Here is a 14,546-nt window from a genome sequence, read left to right on the forward strand (position 1 = left end):
GGAACCCACTCTCCACGAGGCCCTCTCCTCCATCATGGGAGCCTACCACCACTCCCAGGAGACGATGGCAACTGTACTGGACAAGTTTCAGGAGACCCAGCGCCTGCAGGAGGAACAGTATATGGGCTTCAGGGAAGAACTCAGAACCATCAGCTCCACCCTGGGCACCATCGTAGGGGTTCTGAAGGAAGTACTCAACACCAGGAGGGACACTGTGGCACTACAAGGGGCCCCTGACACTAGCATGGACGATGAACTGCCCACCACCTCCGCCGGCGCTAGTGGACATGACGCCCCGCCACAGGACCACCACACCAGCACCCCACCCCCTGCAGATGGAGAACCACCCCACAAACGGTCACTGAGATCCAGGATAAAGACAGAACACGATGCCAAGACCCCTGCCAAGAAATGAGACCACCCTGATTGTCATCCTACTGTCCCACTTTGTCACCCTGTCCATACTTTAACTGCCCCAGCTCCACTTCCTATGCCCTTTTGGGCAATGCACCTGTGAGATTAATAGACTGGACTCTGCCATGGACATTCCTCCGCCATCACCCCTCACCATTTCACTACCCCCTCCAATATTGAGCACTAAAATAAACACACTTAAAGCACAAAACAATCTGGAGTCTGTCTGTGATTTCGAAATAGTGTATTATCAATTGCAGTGACAAAATGTTCTTTCAATTATAATGTAAACATACCTATGTCACACAGCTCTAGTCCATGAGGAATCTAAGCAGATGTCACACAGTGGGACCCACACCTGTGAAATCGTAAGGGAAAGTGACAACTCAGTGACCATACACTGGGTGAAAACGACAGACAGTAGAGAGGTAGTAGTGCTAAAGTACATGTAGTAGGCAGGTCTGTACTCTTACCTGTGTCTCACTGGAAATATTGCTGGATCACTGAGTCCCTGTTGTTCATGTCTTCTTCCTCTGCTTCCTCGTCTTCACTGTCCACAGGTTCCACAGCTGCAACAACACCGCCATCTGGATCATCCTCCTGCAGAAAAGGCACCTGTCGTCGCAAAGCCAAGTTGGGAAGCATACAGCAGGCCACAATGATCTGGCACACCTTCTTTGGTGAGTAGAATAGGGATCCACCTGTCATATGGAGGCACCTGAACCTGGACTTGAGGAGGCCGAAGGTCCGCTCAATCACAGTTTACCCAGAACACCAATCATAAACAAAAGGTGGCCTGTATGTGTGTTGAGTCTAGGCCTAGGTATGTGTGACGCAGTTGGAAATGAAGCCATGTGGGCCCCTGAACTGGCAGCTGCCTGACCTGTAAAGTGGGACAATGGGATGTGAGGTAACTGCGCTGGTGGTGTACACCGTCGCGGTAGGCGGTCGAAGACCGCGGCGCAATGCTGCATTGGTTAACATTGTACCCTATGGGTCCCATGAGCCAATGATGATGTACGCCGGTGGTGACGGTACGCACCGCCGCAGACGTCACCGCCATTTTCTATCACTTCAATCACTCGATACCTGATCTTCGACAGGAGAGGACCTACACTGCAAGTGCTGCTGTGACCTCGGTCTGGAAGAGACAATGGCTCGAGTGTCTGGGGAAAGGGCCCCTGCCTTCACAACAGAGGAGTTGGAGAAGCTCGTGGATGGGGTCCTCCCCCAGTACACGCTACTCTATGGTCCTCCAGACAAACAGGTAAGTACACAGGGAGCATGTTGTATGGGCCATGCCTGTGTGGAGAGAGCTGGATGTAAGAAGGAAGGGGGGAGAGTGCTGCGTGCATGAAAGACGGTGAATGCATGTGCCACGTGGCAAGGGTAGGGATGGGGGCCAATCACTTTGACGGTGCAGCTGGTAATAACTTCTCTTTTTCCCCTGTACATTTCATGTAGGTCAGCGCCCACCAGAAAAAAGATATTTGGCGTGCCATCGCCAAGGACGTCCGGACCCTGGGGGTCTACTACAGACGGAGCACCCACTGCCGGAAAAAGATGGGAGGACATTCGCCGCTGGAGCAAGAAGACGGCGGAGGCTCAGCTGGGGATGGCCTCCCAGCGTGGGAGGGGTGCCCGTCGCACCATGACCCCCCTGATGTTCTGGATGCTGGTGGAGGCCTACCCAGAGTTGGATGGGCGCTTGAGGGCATCACAGCAGCCACAAGGGGGTGAGTACACTCTCATTCTGGTGACTTTGCGCGAATTGGAGGTGTCTGGATGGGGAACGTGGGCTGTGGGTTTCCCTAGGCCAGGGCGAGTTCCGTAGCCAAGGCTCCTCCGTAAGGAAGGCCATGTGGCACCCCACCCCACCTCTGTAGAGTGCCACATACACCTAGTCATGCCCCTGTGTCATCTATGTGTGCAGATGTCGTCCATAGCCTTGTAGGCCATTTCCCAGGAATTGAACAGTGGACCCCAAGAGCGCGGCGTAGTGCAGGGGGCTTCTGTGTCTGTCGTGTCCGCCAACGGTAGTGGTAATGCATGCACTCAACATGTCTTTCTTCTGTCTTCCCGCCCCTTTTTGTGGTCTCCCTGTTCTTGTCTGCATTAGCATCATCAGGCGGAGGAGCAGTGGCACCGGAGCACGAGGGAGCTGCATCCCACATGGCCCTGGAGGGCGAGACTACGGACTCAGAGTTCACCAGTGGGACGGAGGGCGAGGGGACCTCCACGGCGGGGACAGGAGCTGACACCAGCGACACAGACTCATCGTCTGATGGGAGCTCCCTTGTGGTGGCGGCAACATCTGTGCCCCCCACATCTACAGGTACAGCCGCCACTCCCCCTTCCAGCACGCCCTCCCAGCAGCCCCTCAGCCTTTGCCCCGTGCCCGCTCACCCAGGAGGGTGGGCATCACCTTCGCCCCAGGCACCTCAGACCCTGCCCCAGTCACCCCTGCTACCCTCAGTGAGGGGGCCATTGACCTCCTCAGGTCCCTCACTGTTGGGCAGTCTACCATTTTGAATGCCATCCTGGGTGTAGAGAGGCAGTTGCAACAAACCAATGCATTCCTGCAGGGCATTCATTCTGGTCAGGCTGCCCTTCAGCAAGCTTTTCAGACTCTGGCCTCAGCACTGATGGCAGCCATTGTCCCCGTCTCTAGCCTCCCCCCTCCAACTTCCTCCACCCCGACCCAATCCCCTGTACCTCAGCCTATCCCAAGCACACCTACAGACCAACATGCACACACCTCAACACACCAGGGAAGCTCAGGCAAACATAAGCACCACACATCCCACAGGCACTCACGCAAGCATCACACACATGCAGACACACCAACATCCACTGCCTCCACTGTGTCCCCCTCCTCATCGTCTCCCTCCTCCATCCCAGTCTCGTCTACACTCACACCTGCATGCACTACCTCTACAGCCACTATGTCCCTCTCCAGCACACCTACCACCACACCCTGCTCACGTGCAGTCACCACCCCCACTACCATTCACACATCCCCTGTGTCCTCTCCCAGTGTGCCTGTGACACCCCCTCCCAAGATACACAAACGCAGGCACACACCCACCCAACAGCCATCCTCCTCACGACAGCCTCCAGCGCATGCACCTTCACCCAAAGTCACCAAACGTACACCTCCCACAACCACCACCTCATCCTCCACTCCCAAACCCACTCCAGCTACCCGTCCCAGTGTGCCCAAAAAACTTTTCCCGTCCAACCTTGACCTCTTTCCCACACCTCCCCACCCCGTCCGTATCATATGTCCCAAACTAGCACCTCAGCCACAACATCTCTGGGACCAGTGGTGCCTGTAGTCACCGGAATCTGGAGTGCACCGGCCACCAGGGCAGCCAGTGTGGCACGGAGCCAAAGCACAGACAGTCCCCCACCTGTGAAGCATCAGAAGTTGGGCAGTGCCCGGCGGGAGAGGGGGAAGACTCCAGCCACCAAAGCCGCTCCCAGGGGTCCCGGTGGGAGTGTGGAGTCAGCTGTGACACCTTCCAAGGTGGGGAAGGGCCACAAGAAACCCAGCAAGTCTGGGAAGAGCAGCACGGCGGAGAAGACCGCCATCATCCCGATACCCAGGAGCCCACCTCCAGCATAAGCCCAGCTGCCCAGGACAGGACCGCCAGCACTAGCCCAGCTGCCCAGGAGGCCAGCACCAGCCCAGCTGCCCAGGAGGCCACCGCCAGTACCAGCCCAGCTGCCCTGGATGCCACCGCCAGCACCAGCCCAGCTGCCCAGGAGGCCACCGCCAGCACCAGCCCACCTGCCCAGGAGGCCACTGCCAGCACAGCTGCCCAGGAGGCCACCGCCAGCACCAGCCCAGCTGCCCAGGAGGTCACCGCCAGCACCAGCCCACCTGCCCAGGAGGCCACCGCCAGCACCAGCCCAGCTGCCCAGGAGGCCAACGCCAGCTCCAGACCACCTGCCCAGGAGGCCACCACCAGCACCAGCCCACCTGCCCAGGAGGCCACTGCCAGCACCAGCCCACCTGCCCAGGAGGCCACCGCCAGCACCAGCCCACCTGCCCAGGAGGCCACCGCCAGCACTAGCCCCGCTGGGCCTTAAAGGATCGCCAGCAAAAGCCCCGCTGGGCCATGAAGGACCGCCAGCAAAAGCCCCGCTAGGCCATGAAGGACCACCAGCAAAAGCCCCCCTGGGCCATGAAGGACCGCCAGCAGTTGAGTCCCTGCAATGGAGACCTCTATCTCAAGCACCGCTGAACAGGGCACTGCCATCTCAAGCACCGCTGCACAGGGCACTGCCGTCTCAAGCACCGCTGCACAGGGCACCGCCGTCTCAAGCACCGCTGCACAGGGCACCGCCATCTCAAGCACCGCTGCACAGGGCACCGCCATCTCAAGCACCGCTGAACAGAGCACCGCCATCTCAAGCACCACTGCACAGGGCACCGACGTCTCAAGCACCGCTGAACAGGGCACCGCCATCTCAAGCACCGCTGAACAGGGCACAACCATCTCAAGCACCGCTGAACAGGGCACCGCCATCTCAAGCACCGCTGCACAGGGCACCGCCATCTCAAGCACCGCTGCACAGGGCACCGCCATCTCAAGCACCGCTGAACAGGGCACCGCCGTCTCAAGCACCGCTGGTCCATGAGCGGCAAGGGTACTGACGCAACTGAGTCCGTCACAGGGTGAATGATGCACTCTGGGCACCAAGCCCCCTCCAGAACCAGTGGAGAAAAGCATCCACTACCCCAATCCTTGGCAGGATGAAGCACTCTGGGCACCAAGCCCCCTCCAGAACCAGTAGAGAAAAGCATCCACTACACCAATCCTTGGAAGGATGAAGCACTCTGGGCACCAAGCCCCCTCCAGAACCAGTGGAGAAAAGCATCCACGAACCCAATCCTTGGCAGGATGAAGCACTCTGGGCACCAAGCCCCCTCCAGAACCAGTGGAGAAGAGCATCCACGACCCCAATCCTTGGCAGGATGAAGCACTCTGGGCACCAATCCCCCTCCAGAACCTGTGGAGAAAAGCATCCACTACACCAATCCTTGGCAGGATGAAGCACTCTGGGCACCAAACCCCCTCCAGAACCAGTGGAGAAAAGCATCCTCTACCCCAATCCTTGGCAGGATGAAGCACTCTGGTCACCAAGCCCCCTCCAGAACCAGTGGAGAAAAGCATCCACTACCCAAATCCTTGGCAGGATGAAGCACTCTGGGCACCAAGCCCCCTTCAGAAACAGTGGAGAAAAGCATCCACTACACCAACCCTTGGCAGGATGAAGCCCTCTGGGCACCATGCCCCCTCCATACCCAGTGGGGACTGTCATCCACTTGTGAGACTGTGGCTTTGCACTCCCCAGGATTGAACAGTGGGCAAACCACCCACTGTAGAGACTTGAGAGACTGTGGCTTTAAACTCCCCAGGATATGGCAGTGGGCAAACCACCCACTGTAGAGACTTGAGAGGCTGTGGCTTTGCACTCCCCAGGATATGGCAGTGGGCAAACCACCTACTGTAGAGACTTGAGAGACTGTGGCTTTGCACTCCCCAGGATATGGCAGTGGGCAACCCATCCACTGTAGAGACTTGTGAGACTCTGGCTTTGCACTCCCCAGGATTGAACAGTGGGCATGTGGCCCCCTCGTGGATTTGGCATTGTGCACTCAAGCGGCTCAGGTGCCCCCCTTTCCCTCCCCCTGAGGTGCCTGTTTAGTTGCTCTCTGATGCCCCTGCAGTGTTCTCTCCATCATGGTCGGGGATCTTGTGTGGGCCTCGCCCATACCGTGTGGTCCCAGTGTTCCACAGACTTTCTTAGAGCACTACCTGGACTACTATGCTTGGTATATAGTATGTACATATATATTTCTGCCTACTTGCTTTTAATATATTACAATGGTTACACTCATTTTCTATTGTCTTTGCATTCTTCCGGGGGGGAGTGGGGGGTGTAACTGTGATGTATCGATATGGATTAGTGTGTGTGTTGTAGTGGGTGAGGGTGGGGGTGTTGCATGTGTGTGTCCCTGTTTTTTGCCTCCCCCCTCCCCTGTGTCGTAGGTGCAGTACTCACCGTGGTCTTCGCCGCCGGCGTTCGTTCTCCTGGCAGAGGAGCAGGAAGACTATTGCAGGTAGAATTTGGAGTTCCGGGTCCATGGCGTCCTCGTTCCTTATGGGGTGTGTAGAGGTGAGCGTTTTCCCTTCGGGATTCCTGTTTCTGCTGTGGTTTTATCCACGGTGAATCCACCCCGGAAAAGGTGGTGGATTGGCCTGTCATAATAGTGTGGGCGGTACATTGTCGCCCGCCTGTCAGTTGGCGGTGACCGCTGCGCTGTTTGTTTGTACCGCCGTGGTGGTCGGAGTGTTAAAGTGGCTGTCTTTGTTAGCGGTTTCCGCCACAGTCGTAATTGCTAATTGTTTACTGCCAGCCTGTTGGCGGTCTTACCGCCGCTTTAACACCGACCGCCAGGGTTGTAATGACCACCATAGAAACTTAATTATGTGAAAAGCATAGCTGTTGTTGGTGTGGAATACCGAACATCTTGTGGTTGTTTAGGTGTACGCAAATGAAGATATGCTGTGCCTACAAAGAGGTATGTAGAAATTTATATACACCACAAAATTTTTTAAGTATCTCCAAAGTCAAAGCAGTCCATATTGGAGCTTAACATTGCTATATAAGGGAGCATTTCATGGGCGCAACATGGGTGTTTACATCACAATCTCACATGGTATTTGGTCTTGCAATGAAAGGAACCATTGAACAAATGGGCTCAGATTTTCAAAACTCTCACACCACACAGCACACCTGCCACAACTGGTGCACTGTTGCGAGACAGGGAGTAAGTATGAAAGTGCAACTAATGCAGAATGTCTCACACCGTACCATCTTTGTGCAATGGGTGTTGCGTGAATGTAGCATAGTTTTTGTACACTAAAAAGGTACCCTTCCAGACCAAAATTCAATGCCTAAACAAGATGTAACACTTTACCGACTTTGTCTGTGTGCTGCACTGTAGAGCATACATGTAATGTCAACCAAATGTGGAATTTTGTCCATTGCATTGCATTAGTTGATCAAAGTAAACAGTCCCAGCATGAAACTATACCTATATATCACAAATAGACTTGCATTATGGTGCAAAGATGTGTGTGTCTCGCTCCGCTGACTGATTGTGTGCAACAGCAGAGGCTAGTGCATAATTGTTCCCAAAAATTGTCAATACGGTGCTTTCCTGCTCACTCCTTGTCATCCGTAGAAGAGCTTGCAGTGGATGGGCAGAGATCTGTGGGTCACTGATAATATGAGCTGTTGTGAGTCATAATTATGTAAGATAAGTAAATTCCTTATCATAAGCATGTTTTCATTAAAGGTGACATGGGATATGCTCTCAAACCCTGGTTGTTAACTCCCTTCTCCAATCCAAAAACTCCATTGGAGGAAGCATATAATGCCACACATCACAGAATGCATTCCATAAATGAGAGAACATTTGGCATTCTCAAATCAAGGCTCCAATGGCTGGTTTTATTTGGATAAAGTCTTTTGTACAAGCCACACATTGTGTGTAATATGATTGTAGTTTGCTGCACATTGCATAACATTGTGGTAAAACTAAACATTGATATTGAAGAAGATCTTGATAATAGATATGCATCAGAAGCAGAAAACATAAATAGGCATGAAAATAGAGATTTGGAATTACAAGAAGATGTTAGTCATAGGCAGGCTGTAGTGAATAATTTATTTTCAACCTAACCATGTTATCATATGAACAGATTATTTAGAGAGTGATGTGACAGTCTATATTTACAAGATGAAATGTATAGCAAATAATGTCCAGCATAGATCATATTTGGTATATAGCTAGAAACACTAGTTAGTGCAACTGCAACTGGCAGTGAAATTGTATTGTGGTGTGTCATGAACAAAATATCTCAATTTCTTTTAACTGTAGATGCCATAATAAATACAAATAGTTAATTTCTATCAACAAAATATTGAGTGAAAAATACCAAATATGTCTGAATTGTACATTAATCACAAATGTAACATGCAATTGGCCGGTGCAGTTTATTAAAGTTCCACAGTACATTCAAAAGTGTCAGTCAACAAATGTGGAGACTCACTAAATGTTGATCTGCAATAATTACTAACTTTAGTTCCTCAAGTGGGAAATAATGATTTAAACTTAGCTATATGATGAGGTGGATTGTAACTCAGAATAATGTGAAGCAACATATCTAAGTTACTTTAACACACTCAATGAGGACTCAATCAATGTACACTCTGTAATGTTGAGCCATTCTTAAAACATACTTAATCATTTAATAACTCATCTCAATGTGATAGTTGTGTTAGGCCTATTTGGCACTGGTCTTATGTTAAAATGTACATGTAAATATTATATATGTTACATGTTAAAAAAATAACTAAAAGAACCACATCAATACCAATTGCTTTAAAAAGCTTTAATGTAAGGTAGAAATATCGCACTTCTAAAATAACTATGGCCCTCATTACAACCCTGGCGGTCGGTGTTAAAGCGGTGGTAATACCGCCAACAGCCTGGCAGTAACAAAAATGGAATCATGACCACGGCGGAAACTGCCAACACATACAGCCAATTTAACACTCCGACCGCCACGGCAGTAGCAACATACACCGCGGCGGAAACCGCCAACAGCCAGGTGGAAGACAATGTACCGCCCACCCCATTCCAACCCGCCCATCTGCCAACTTTTCCGGGGTGGTACCAACGCCATCAAAAGCACGGTGGAAAGAGTACTTTGAAGGGAAACCACTCACCTCTTGACACTCAAGGAAGAACCACAACGCCGTGGAGCCCGAGCGGTCTTCCCCATGCTGGTGTTTCTTCTCATATACCAGAAGTACCAACTGCGGCGACAATGACCACAGTGAGTACTGCACCTAGTACATAAGGGAGGGGGGAGGAAAAAGAGAGTGACACACACACGCAACATCCCCAACCTCACCCCCAACACCATACACACAAACACATGCAACAACATTACATATACAGCCCGTGACCCTCTGGAATAATGCAAAGACAAAAGTAATTGAGTCAAATGATTGTTATATTAGAAATAGTTAGAAATACGTTAATAATTCAAAAACAGTATTTACAAAATATACAATATGTACAAAAGGTGGGACAAGGTCCACTCAAAATGTCCATGGCCCACTGGGCCAAAACAGATAGGCCAAGCCACACTTGACTCCTGCCTCAATCAATCAATCAATCAATCACTGCATTTGTAAAGCGCGCTACATACCTGCGAGGGTCACAAGGCGCTGGGGAGGGGAGGTGCTACTGGTTGAAGAGCCAGGTCTTGAGGAGTCTTCTGAAGGCCGGCAGGTCCTGGGTCTGTCGTAGGATGGTGGGGAGAGTGTTCCAGGTCTTGGCGGCGAGGTAGGAGAAGGATCTGCCACCGGCGGTGGTTTTTCAGATGCGAGAGACTGTGGCGAGGGCGAGGTTGGCTGAGCAGAGGATTCGGGTGGGGGTGTGGAAGCTGAGACGGTTGTTGAGGTAGGTGGGTCCGGTGTTGTGCAGTGCTTTGTGTGCGTTGAAGGTTATGATTTTGTTGACGGGGAGCCAGTGCAGGCCTCTCAGGTGGAGTGTGATGTGGCTGCGGCGGGGGACATCGAGGATGAGTCGGGCCGAGGCGTTCTGGATGCGTTGGAGTCGTCTCAGGAGCTTGTTTGTAGTTCCTGAGTAGAGGGCGTTCGGATCCTGCGGAGCATACGGAGGGTGTTGAAGCAGGACGCAGAGACGGCGTTGACTTGCCTGGTCATGGAGAGAGTGGAGTCAAGGATGACCCCCAGGTTGCGTGCGTGGTCCGTGGGTTCCGGGGCTGTGCCTAGTGACGTGGGCCACCAAGAGTCGTCCCAGGCTGATGGTGTGGGTCCGAGAATGAGGACCTCCGTCATGTCTGAGTTCAGCTTCAGTCTGCTGTCCTTCATCCAGTCGGCTACGGCCTTCATTCCTCGGTGGAGGTTAGCTTTGGCGGTGTGGGGATCTTCGGTGAGGGATATGATCAGCTGGGTGTCGCCGGTGTAGGAGATGATGTTGAGGTTGTGTTGTCGTGCGACGTGGGCGAGGGGGGCCATGTAGATATTGAACAGTGTTGGGCTGAGGGAGGATCCCTGTGGGACGCCGCAGATGATCTCTGTGGTTTTGGAGTGAAAGGGTGGGAGGCGGATGCTCTGGGTTCTGCCGGAGAGGAAGGATTTGGTCCAGGCCAGGGCCTTCTCTTGGATACCGGCGTCATGGAGGCGTGCTGATAGGGTGCGGTAGCAGACCATGTCAAAGGCTGCTGATAGGTCCAGGAGGATGAGGGCGGCTGTTTCTCCTTTGTCCATCAGGATGTCGTCAGTGGCGGCGATGAGGGCGGTCTCAGTGCTGTGGTTACTGCAAAAACCGGATTGGGAAGGGTCCAGGATGTTGTTGACTTTGAGGTAGCGGGTCAGCTGTTTGTTGACAACCTTCGCGGTCACTTTTGCCGGGGAAGGGAGCAGGGAGATGGGCCGGAAGTTCTTGAGGTCCTTGGGGTCCGCCTTGGGCTTCTTCAGAAGGGCGTTGATCTCGGCGTGCTTCCAGCTTTCTGGGAAGGTTGCTGTCTCGAAGGAACAGTTGATTGTTTTCCAGAGGTGGGGCGCGATGGCTGCGCTGGCTTTGTTGAAGACGTGGTGAGGGCAGGGGTCCGATGGGGATCCGGAGTGGATGGAGTTTATGGTTTTGATGGTGTCTTCGTCGCTGACGCTGGACCAGACGGTCAGACGACTGGTGCGAGTGGTAGTCGCAGGGGTGGTGGACTCAGTGGTGGGTGCGGGGGGGTCGGGGTTGAAGCTGTCGTGGATGTCGGTGATCTTGCGGTGGAAGAAGGTGGCCAGGGAGTTGCACAGGTCTTGAGATGGTGGGATGTCGTTGGTGATGGAGCTGGGGTTGGAGAGTTCTTTCACAATGCTGAAGAGCTCTTTGGTGTTGTGTGCGTTGTTGTCTAGGCGGTCCTTGAAGGCGGTCTTCTTGGCGGTCCTGATGAGTTGGTGATGTCTGCGGGTGGCGCTCTTGAGGGCTATGTGGTTGTCTGGTGTTCGGTCGTGGAGCCATTTCTTCTCCAGCTTCCGACAGGTGTGCTTGGAGATCCGGAGGTCCTCGGTGAACCAGGCGGCTTTCTTGTTGGTGTGGTTGGTTGTAGAGGTCTTGAGAGGGGCTAGGGTGTTGGTGCAGTCGTTGATCCACTGTGTGAGGTTGGTCGCGGCGGTGTCTGGGTCGTTGGTTGGTCTCAGGGTGAGGACGGTAGTCAGTTGGCCCTCGGTGACCTTGCCTCAGCAGCGGCGTGGTAGCTGTTGGGTGCGGTGGTGTGTGGTGGGTTTTCTGAAGGTGAAGTGGACGCATCTGTGGTCGTTCCAGTGTGGTTCGGTGGTGTGGTTGAAGGAGACGTGGGGGCTTGCGGAGAAGATGGGGTCGAGCGTGTGTCCAGCGGCATGAGTGGGTGTCGTTACGAGCTGTTTGAGTCTGAGGTTGGCAAGGTTGTCGATCAGGGCGGTGGAGTTGGCGTCGTTGTTGTTCTCAAGGTGGAAGTTCAGGTCCCTGAGGAGGATGTAGTCCGTGGAAGCGAGGGCGTGGGTGCTGATGAGGTCGGCGATGGTGTCACTGAACTGTGGGCGAGGTCCGGGAGGTCTGTGGATGAGAGTTCCTCTGAGGGTGGTGTTGGGGTCAGTGTGGATCTGGAAGTGCATGTGCTCGGCGGTGGTGAGGGTGAGGGTGTCATTGGTGTTCGTTGAGATTTTGATGGAGTCTTTGTGGATGATGGCGATTCCTCCTCCCACTCCGTTGGTGCGGTCTCTGCAGGAGATCTTGTAGCCCTGTGGGATGGCTATGGCGATGTCTGGTGCTGAGGTGGCGTTCAGCCAGGTCTCCGTCAGGAAGGCGACGTCGGGGGCGGTGGAGTCTAGGAGGTCCCAAAGTTCGATGGTGTGCTTGCGAGCGGAGCGGGTGTTGAGGAGGATGCAGCGGAGGTGGTTGGGTTCTCTGGCTGGTGGTGTGGAGGGTTGGATGCTGGTGAATCTGCAGTTCCGGCAGGTGAAAGGCCCCTGGGTGCGTTTCGGGGTGGCCCGGTAGCAGTGGTGGTCTCGTCTGGTGTTGAGTGCGTGGAGGGTGCTTGCGTCGTAGTGCAGTCTGGCCTTGCAGGGGGTGCGGGTTCCAGGGGTTCTGGTGAAGGGTGCGGTCCAGGCACGGACGGGCGCAGACGGGCTTGCCTTAGGTGCACCTTCGGCGCGCCAGTGGTGCGCCCGCTTCGCGGCCTCCCTATGAGGGCAGAGGGAGGGAGGAGCAGCTGGGAGGTGGGAGCGGGGCAGCCAATTGGAGTGAAGGGGGCGGGGCAGCAGGGGCTCAGCGGCGAGGGAAAAACCCGGGGAAAAACCCAGGGAAAAAACGGCGGGAAAAGACAGCGGAGAGGGACAACAGAGCACAGGGGTACAGAAAGCAAAACACAGGGGCACAGAATGAAAAAATGAAGTGGCACAGAAGCCAAGCGCAGGGGTACAGAAAAAAGGGAGCGAGTAGTCAGGCGGCAAAAGCGGCAACGGAGGTTCAATCCACAGGGGGCTGCATGGCAGATGGGGGGAGCGACCTGCCTGGTGACAGGGTCAAAGGTTGCTCTCTACCACTGCTTCGCAGCCTCCATATGAGGGCAGAGGGAGGGAGGAGCAGCTGGGAGGTGGGAGCGGGGCGGCCAATGGGAGTGAGGGGGGCGGGGCAGCAGGGGCTCAGCGGCGAGGGAAAAACCCGGGGAAAAAACGGCAGGAAAAGACAGAGGGAGAGGGACAACAGAGCACAGGGGTACAGAAAGCAAAACACAGGGGCACAGAATGAAAAAACGAAGTGGCACAGAAGCCAAGCGCAGGGGTACAGAAAAAAGGGAGCGAGTAGTCAGGCGGCAAAAGCGGCAACGCAGGTTCAACCCACAGGGGGCTGCGTGGCAGATGGGGGGAGCGACCTGCATGGTGACAGGGTCAAAGGTCGCTCCCTACCACTGCTTCGCGGCCTCCATATGAGGGCAGAGGGAGGGAGGAGCAGCTGGCAGGTGGGATCGGGGCGGCCAATGGGAGTGAAGGGGGCGGGACAGCAGGGGCTCAGCTGCGAGGGAAAAACCGGGGGAAAAACTCGGGGAAAAAATGGCGGGAAAAGACGGCAGGAGAGGGACAACAGAGCACAGGGGTACAGAAAGCAAAACACAGGGGCACAGAATGAAAAAACTAAGTGGCACAGAAGCCAAGTGCAGGGGTACAGAAAAAAGGGAGCGAGTAGTCAGGTGGCAAAAGCGGCAACAAAGGTTCAACCCACAGGGGGCTGCGTGGCAGATGGGGGGAGCGACCTGCCTGGTGACAGGGTCGAAGGTCACTGCCTCAATACGGAGAGAACACCGCAGGGGCATCAGGTCGAAAACACATAGGCACCTCACGGGGACGAGGAAGGGGGCACCTCAGTCGGAAGATGGTACAATGACACTGCTCCTGGAGGGGACTCCATGCCCACAGCAATGTCCTGGGGAGTGCAAAGCCATAGTCTCTCTAGTGGGTGGTTTCCCTACTGCTTGGTCCTGGGGAGTACAAAGCCACAGTATCTCAAGTCTCAAGTGGGTGGTTTGCCCACTGCTTGGTCCTGGGGAGTGCAAAGCCACAGTCTCTCTAGTGTGTGCCGGTTTTACACTGGTTCTGGAGGGGGCTTGGTGCCCAGAGTGCTTCATCATGCCAAGGATAGGGTGAGTGGATGCCTTCTTCCACTGGTTCTGGAGGGGGTTTGGTGCCCAGTGTGCTTCATCCTGCCAAGGATAGGGTGAGTGGATGTCTTCTTCCACTGGTTCTGGAGGGGGCTTTGTGCCCAGTGTGCTTCATACTGCCAAGGATACAGTGAGTGGATACCTTCTTCCACTGGTTCTGGAGGGGGCTTGGTGCCCAGTGATACAGCACATGGGGTGTTACTCACCTGGGTGTCAGATCCACACGATTTTTCTGTGGGCAGGATGCATGACAGACCATGGATGCCTGACTACAGTCCATCCACCGACGGGGACGGTTGTACAGTGGTTGCAGTGCCGGTGCAG

This window comes from Pleurodeles waltl, chromosome 7 (assembly GCF_031143425.1).
Source record: "Pleurodeles waltl isolate 20211129_DDA chromosome 7, aPleWal1.hap1.20221129, whole genome shotgun sequence".
In the NCBI taxonomy this organism is placed as follows: domain Eukaryota; kingdom Metazoa; phylum Chordata; class Amphibia; order Caudata; family Salamandridae; genus Pleurodeles; species Pleurodeles waltl.